Source organism: Elephantulus edwardii, unplaced genomic scaffold (assembly GCF_000299155.1).
Source record: "Elephantulus edwardii isolate Elephantulus edwardi_28Jun2011 unplaced genomic scaffold, EleEdw1.0 scaffold00066, whole genome shotgun sequence".
In the NCBI taxonomy this organism is placed as follows: Eukaryota; Metazoa; Chordata; class Mammalia; order Macroscelidea; family Macroscelididae; genus Elephantulus; species Elephantulus edwardii.
Genome location: NW_006399816.1, coordinates 4,589,909 through 4,597,358, shown reverse-complemented (window position 1 = coordinate 4,597,358; position 7,450 = coordinate 4,589,909). Strand labels below are relative to the sequence as shown.

Genomic DNA, 7,450 nt, shown 5'->3' with positions numbered 1-7,450 from the left:
TCTTTCTTTCTCCCTCCTGCTCTTCTTTTTCTATCTAACAGAGGTCTCAGCTGGGGATGTGGGCAGGGCTAGGGGTGTGGGCAGAGCTCAGGTTCTAGTTCCAGCCAGTTGCTCTCACAACTCAGACATCGTGATCTAGAACAAGTCCTTTCACCTCATAAATACCAAATTCTTTATGTGCAAAATGAGGATGGACATATATAAAAACTACACCCAGGGGGCTCCGAAATAATACATGTAGAAGACTAGCAAAGGCTACCTGGATATTTATACTTAATGCACCCAGGACAGAACCTACCCATAGCTGACCCTCCAGTGAGTGCCTGAGGCTGGAGGAGATTGCCTAACTTTCTCCTGAGTAGCTGCTGGTGGATTTGAACTGCCAGCAGGCACCCTCTTTGAGTTAGGAGCACAACTCCCTATGGACCAGGGGTCCAGGGAATGGTAGCCTGGGAGCCTTCAGAACATGGTTGTATAGTAACTGAAAGTAGCCAAGAAAAGAAATTCATAAGGAAAGCTGAGTTTGAACCCTCATTGTCTGGACTGGTTGCTCTCAATCTTTCCGTCTCAGTGTTCTCGTCCATTAAAGCAGGGTGCACACCTGCACCCTCATAGGCTCACTTGAGGTGTCCTGCTGTGAGACTGAATTGTTGCAGGTGGGAAAATTAGCAGCCTCCTCTGGCTTAGAACTTACTGAGTGGGCGAAATAGGCCCCAGAGCTGCAGGAGAGGCCTTGTTCCCAAGGCAAGGACAACCTCCTCCCCATGTCTGAAGACTTCAGAGAAATCCCCTTAGCCTCCTTTGCTGGCCTCAGCAACTGTGGGCCTTGCAGCTGACAGAGGGCTCTGGTTAAGAAGCCCTCCCAGCCAGAGGGCTAGCAGAGCTCCTGAGAGCCTCCTGGGGAGGGCCACATCTGATCTCAATAGCCTGGTATCTGCAAATCTGAGGAGGAAACCATGTTTGGAAGGAGGGTTTTTGAAGATGTTATCAGTCAAGGTAAGGTCATACCAAAGCAGGATGTGTCCTCACTAATTGTAGTGGTGTCCTTGTAAAAGAGGAGAAGAGACAGAAAAGACAGCCGTGTAATCATGAAGTTCTGCTGCAGATGAAGTCAAGGGGTGCCTGGAGCTACCAGAAGCTGAGAGAGACAAGCAAGGACCTTCACTTAGAGCCTTTGGAGGGAGAATGATCCTGCCAATACCCTGAATTTAAACTGCTGACCTCCAAAACCACGAGAGAATTTCTGTTCTTAAAAGCTGTCTAATTCATAGTACTTGGTTACAGCAGCCATAGGTAGCAGTTTCTTACAGATAAGGAACCAGAGCTCAGAGAGTTAGGGCCTCCCTGGACCACACCATGACCTCAGTGGAATAGAAACTGGAAGAGTGGGTTCTAAAATCATCCTGTAAAATAAAGATCATTCTGAATTGGAGGCTGGGAAGATACTCCCTCTGCCCAACACTTCCAGTTTTGCATCTTGCAGAAGTCAATACTGCATGAAAATGTGTCTGTCTAAATTGTTACGATCCGTCAAGTTGCCTGCAACTCAGTGACCCTAGGCATAATAGCTCTGAATCCTGTCCTAACCTGAGCCAATCTGTCTCCAACACTCCTTTGGGCATTATGCCTGATACTGTGCCAATCTATCTCCTCCTGGGTCTTCCTCTCTTGTGCTGACCCTCTATAGTTCCAAGCATGATTTTTTTTAAGTCTGGTCCCTCCTGGAAACATGCCCAAAATATGTCAGAGCAAGCTTTAAAATCCTTGCCTCCAAGAAACAACTTACTTTTACCCTCTCCAAGACAAACCTGTTTATTCTCTTGGCAGTCGATGGTATATTCAATACTCTTCTCCAGCACCACAATCCAAAGACATTGATTCTTCTTCTACCATAATTAGTCATTGTCCACATCTCTGATGCATAGCAAGTAATTGTGATGACCATGGCCTGAATCAGGCGCACCTTAGTCTCTAAACCAACATCATTGCTCTTTAGCACTCTAGAGAGGTCCCTGATGACAGATGGGCAGATTTCCCTAAAGCAATTCTTTTTCGTTTTAGTTTTCTGATGCTGATGCCAAAAGTGTTGACTGTGGAAACAAACAAGCTGTAATTTTTAACAATTTCTCTCTCTTCTCCATCTATCAATGTTCTGCCAATTGGCCCAGGGGTGAGAATCTTTGTCTTCTTATGTTGAGTTTCAATTCATTTTGAAGACTTTAGTCCTTGACCTTCTGCAGTAAATGCTTCAGGGTCCTCTTTAGTTTTGGAAAGCAGGGCTGTGTTATCTGCAAAACACAGGTTGTTGAGGAGTCTTCTTCCAGTCTTGACGGCACATTCCTACGCATAAAGTCAAGCCTCTCGAATGATCTGTTCCATATATAGATTAAAAAGGAAACTTACCTTTGAGTCATGGTGTTGGAGAAGAGTACTGACTATTTTAGGAACAACCAAAAGAGTAAACAGATAAGTCTCGGACAAAGTGCAGCCAGGGTGCTCCTGGGAAGCAAGTGGTGAAACTCTGTCTTCCACACTTTGGGTATGTCGTTAAGAAGCGCCATCCTTGGAAAAGGACATCATTCTTGGAAAGGTGGAGGGTCAGTGAAACGGAGGATAACCCTCAACAAGATGGATTGACACTGTGACATTAACAATAGACTCAAGTCTATCAGAGATGATGAGGATGGCACAGGAGAGGGCAGAGTTCAGACCCGTTGTTCATAGAAACTTTATGAGTTGTAGTCGACTCGACGGCACCTAACAACAACAAAGGGAGCTCTAGGGCATAGTTTTAAACAGTTACACTTCGAACTCAAAGGCTGTTCCTCACTCTGGAGGTTTGAAACCACCAATAGGTCCGAGGAAGAAAGGTGAGCAGTCTTCTCTTGTGCAATTTGCACTCTCAGAAAATGTACTGGAGGGTCAGTTCTGAGTCAGTTACTACTTGACAGCAATAAGTTGAGTTTTTTAATAAAGCATGATGCCAGACCCTGGTCCCTGGGATGCTGGGCTTCCTGGGGCTGTTTACTGTCTAACTATCCTTCTCAGTCTCTCATAGGACTCAAAGACTACTGAGCCATGAGGAAAACTCCTTCTCTCTAAAGTTGAGAACTAGGATGAAGTACTCAAAGCCTTGTGCTGGTTCCCACCCAACCTAGTCCCAGGCTTCCCCTGCTCTTTGTCCTGGCATCATTCACACCTGTTCCCTTTAGCTTCCTGGTTATTGTTCAGCCTCCTCTCCATCAGACTGAGAACCTCAGCAGATGCTACCAACACCAGCATCTACTGTGCACACCTGTGCTGTGGAGGACCCCACCCATGACTTATTTAGTATTTCTAGTGCTAACCACTCCAGACTTGCCCCTGCCCTTCTACCTGGAATTCTCCCAGCAGATACCTGGGCTTTCCTGCCACCATCCATCTGGAGTCCCCAAGCCTGAGAGAAGGGGTCTCAAGCTGGAGCAGACATAAAAGAAAATGTTTAAGAGGTAATCAAGAGGGACCCTTCTGCAGGGAGGTGAGGGCATAAATCTTCATTTTCAAAAGTCCCTCTAGTCCAAGAGGCTAGAAGCAAGGGTCAGCTTTCTGTGGGGCCTCCTATGCTCCTCTGAGAAAACCCTTGACCTGGGACCTTCTCAAAGGAGAGAGCAAGCTGATGGGGCCTCAAGAAGAACCTGGATTCAGGATCCGTGTAAGGGGTTCTAAAAGCTGGGCAACCACAGGAAGGAGCCCAGCGTCCTTCCCAAGGACAGAGTGGATGCCCAGGAGGGAAAGTTCTACAGGATGGTTGATCTAGTCATGGCAAACACAGAATAGCCCACACCTCAGTCTCTCCATCTATAAAATGTCATTGTTCATTGCAGTTGATCAGCAGAACAAAATCACACACAGCAGACCCTCTGGCAGGTGTTTAGAGCCTGTAAATCACAGAGAAGGAGATTGCTCGTATCTCCCCCTTGGAGCAGCTGGTGGATTTGAACCATTTGCCTTTTGGTCAGCACTGCGACTACTTCCCACTAGGCTTTCAGAGCTCCCACATCAACTTGCAGGTAAGAGGAAAAATGAGGTGAGGCAAAAACGGTAAAAGCCAAGCCAGGTGGATGCTCCTTGTCAACAATGGTGATTAATCCACAATCACCACTGGGCCGGCCTGCCTGCATGTGGGAAACATGGGAGAATATGACAAGATCACTGAGACCTGGGCTATAGCCCTAAAAATTCAAAGGTAATTAACCCAAAATGTGATCTGGATACTGGAGTTTTGTTTTTTATTTTGTGGGTGATAATACTGCCAGGTCTGGGTCCCTGTTACAGCTTTGCCTGTGTCTCCAGATGCTCGGCCCCTGGCTCCCTCTGCAATGGCCTCTTTGCTGTTCCTTGAGCATGGCCAGGCCGTTCCAGTCTCAGCCTACTGTGCGCGCGCGCGCGTGCGCGCACACACACACACACACACACACACACACACACACACACACACGAGCAGGGCTCAGTTTCCCATTTCCCTGTTTCTGCAGCCAGGCAGGAAGTCCCACGTTTCATATGGTGACTCCATCCCCAACCAAGCTGCTGGCCTCTGAAGCTCCAGCTGGCACTTCCTATTGCCCAATACTGGGCAGTGTGTCAACAACACTAGCGGAAGGGACTGTCACCCACCTACTGCGCCATCCTCCACTTGCTCAGCGTTCCAGGGTTCAGGGAACAGCTACATCCTCCTCCTAACACCTCAGGGCTCTCTGACTCAGCCTTAGGGAGGCCCATCTGTGTGGATCCCCAGACTCACAGACCCTCTCTAAGTTTCTGTTTTCTCCTTGTGGAGCGGGATTGAGAAGACCAGCCTTGGTTAGAATTGAAATAGCTTGTTACTTGAAATCAAAGGGAAGATTTCTGATAGTGGGATTTATATACAATGGTGAGCAGAGAAGGGGAGGGCACATTCTGGGAACAGGGGAATCCCCCAAAGAAGATCCACACTGGATTGTTGCTGCTACGTGCTGTCGAGAGACAATGACTCCCAGTGACCCTGTGAACAACAGATGGACACCGTGTCCCATCCTGCATCATCATCGTGGTCTCTATCATGCTCGGGTTGACTGTTGTGGTCACTGTATCACTCCATTTCATCTTTTAGGGACTCGGCACAAATTCAACTATAAATCAAGGTCCCTCGGGACCCATTCCTGGCCTAATTCCCATGGTGAGCAGCAGGACATAGGCCCCTAACTACCCCCCTTGAATCTCCTCCTTTTCTTGAAAGCCTTTATTGGAGATGAGCCTGGTTAGGGTCGTCCCCCCTGCAATAAGGAAACCGAGGTTCAGAAAAGGGAAATGACTCCAAGCCACCCAGGAAGTGCAGAGTGTCTATCAGTAAGGCTTCAAAGAGACCTGCTTCCCCCTGAGCCTGGAAGAGTGAGAGTGCCTGGCTTATGTGGGAGAGGCCTTCCAAGGGGAGCCCTAAAGAGAGCCCTGGTGGTGGTGGGGAAAGCCTCCAGTGTGCAGGGCACCTCTCTTGCTTGAAGAAAAGACAGTTTCTGCTTCCACACCAAGTTTCCTCCAACGTGTGGTTTGCAGTGTCAGCCAGGCCCCTGATGAGGAGGGAGGACATCTCAGCCCCCGCCTGTAGCAGGAGAGGAAGCCGCTTAGGCCTTCCCTTGTTACGGGTCGCCCCGACCCTGCACAATGTGTAGGCAGAAAAACTGCCTCCCAGCCCCCCTGTGCTCACGCCCCCTTGCTCACTTCAGTTCGGGACATTCCTTCTGTCTGAAGTGACATTTGCCCTCCTGCCTTCACCCAAATTCTGACAAGGCCCTCTTTCTCACTTCCAAGGGCATCCCTGGATTTTGTAGATGCCTGGAGCCACCTGGAAAAGTGTGTGATTTCTTGGCAACTGGAGTGCAGAGCAGGCCGTAAAAAAAGAGAATCTAGAGTTCTGCCCAGAATATAATTAAAGGTTGAGGGCTACTTTCTTGACTCCGGTCACTGCAGTCAGTAAATCTTAGAGGTGACCATGTAGAGGCATTGCAACAGTACAGCGATCATGACCACAAACCTCTACAATCTTCTACCACCACCAGTTGTTGGCCACGTCCTGTGCGTGGGCATGGAGAGGCCACGTTCTCGGATGCCCGGGGGCCCTCATACCACAGAGCGAGCACAGAGCGTATGGAAGAGACAGCACTGTCAAACCACAAAAGGAGCCTGACAGCACCTTGGCCGTGAACATGGAAATTGCTTTGTTTCGTTTTTAAGTATTTTCCTTTTAATGACATATGTAATCTGCGGTCACTTGCAGATAAATCAGGGAAAGGAGAAGAATGGAGAGAAAAATCACCCAATTTACAAATCCAAAATGACTCAAGTTGACATTGAGGGCAGGTCTAACCATTTCTCTTATCTGCACTTCAAACACAAATTGTAGTGGACTCAAGAACAGACAAACTGCTTAGCAAAGAATTCAATCTTACTGGATTTTGGTCTTCCTATCTTGCTCTGTCCTTCTACCCTTCAAAGCATGATGTCCCTCTCCAAGGACTGGTACCTTCTGGCTATGGGTGCAAAATATGTGAGATGGAGTTTCAAAATCCTTCTCTCAAGGAGGATCTTGGTTTCACACTTTCAAAGGCAGATCTGTTTATTCTTTTGGCAATCCATGGTACATTCAAGATTCTTCTCAAGCACCACAGCTCAAAGGCATCAATTCTTCTTTTATCCTTAGTCATTTTCCAGCACTTTGAAGCATAACAAGTAATTGTGAAGACCATGGCCTAAATCAAGTGCACTTTAATATCTAGATTTGAATAATTGCTCTTTAGCACTTTGGCGAGGTCCTTGTTCCATAACTTCCACAATCTATTGAGCCACATTTATTGGAAATGGGGGAAAATATGAATTTCTATCAGTGAGTTGTCCAGGCAGCTGCCCATCCTACAAATTTCCTGTCACAGACTGTTGAGCCTGTCCAGGGATGCATATGTTTGTTGGGCAGAGTCTGACCAACCTGTTCCTTGGCTGTGTGACCTTGGACTAGATCCTTGGACTTCTGTGCCTCAGTTTCCACCACAGATATAGGAGGATACTGACAAGTCTTTCCTACAGGATGGTTCTGGGGCACATCTGGTGTGGCTGGCACCGTGCCTGGCACACAGCTGCCACTTGGTCAGTGGGCACAGCTGCTACTTCTCTGAGGATGACTTAAATAGCTGGGACTCAGAGAATAATGTCTTCATAGAATTTGAGATAAATATCCCCTTTCGTAATTTTTATGAGAGCTCTGGCAGCCTCATGGCAAGAGCCTGTGCTGCAATCCAGAAGGCACGTGGTTTGAGGCCACCAGCTGCTCTGTGGGAGAAGAATATACAATCTCTTCCCATGTAATTAATTGCCTCTGAAAACCCACTGGAGGGTCAGCTATGGTTTGATTTTGACTCTACAGTACACAATAACAACAATTTTT

The 7,450-nt window shown here is 47.6% G+C and overlaps 1 protein-coding gene across 1 annotated transcript in view; it reads right to left on the bottom strand.

Moving 5' to 3' along the window:
- The window catches only part of PSTPIP1 (proline-serine-threonine phosphatase interacting protein 1), a 69,090-nt gene that overhangs the window by 44,827 nt on the left and 16,813 nt on the right, over positions 1–7,450 (bottom strand). The gene's annotated exons all lie outside the window — the stretch shown is intronic.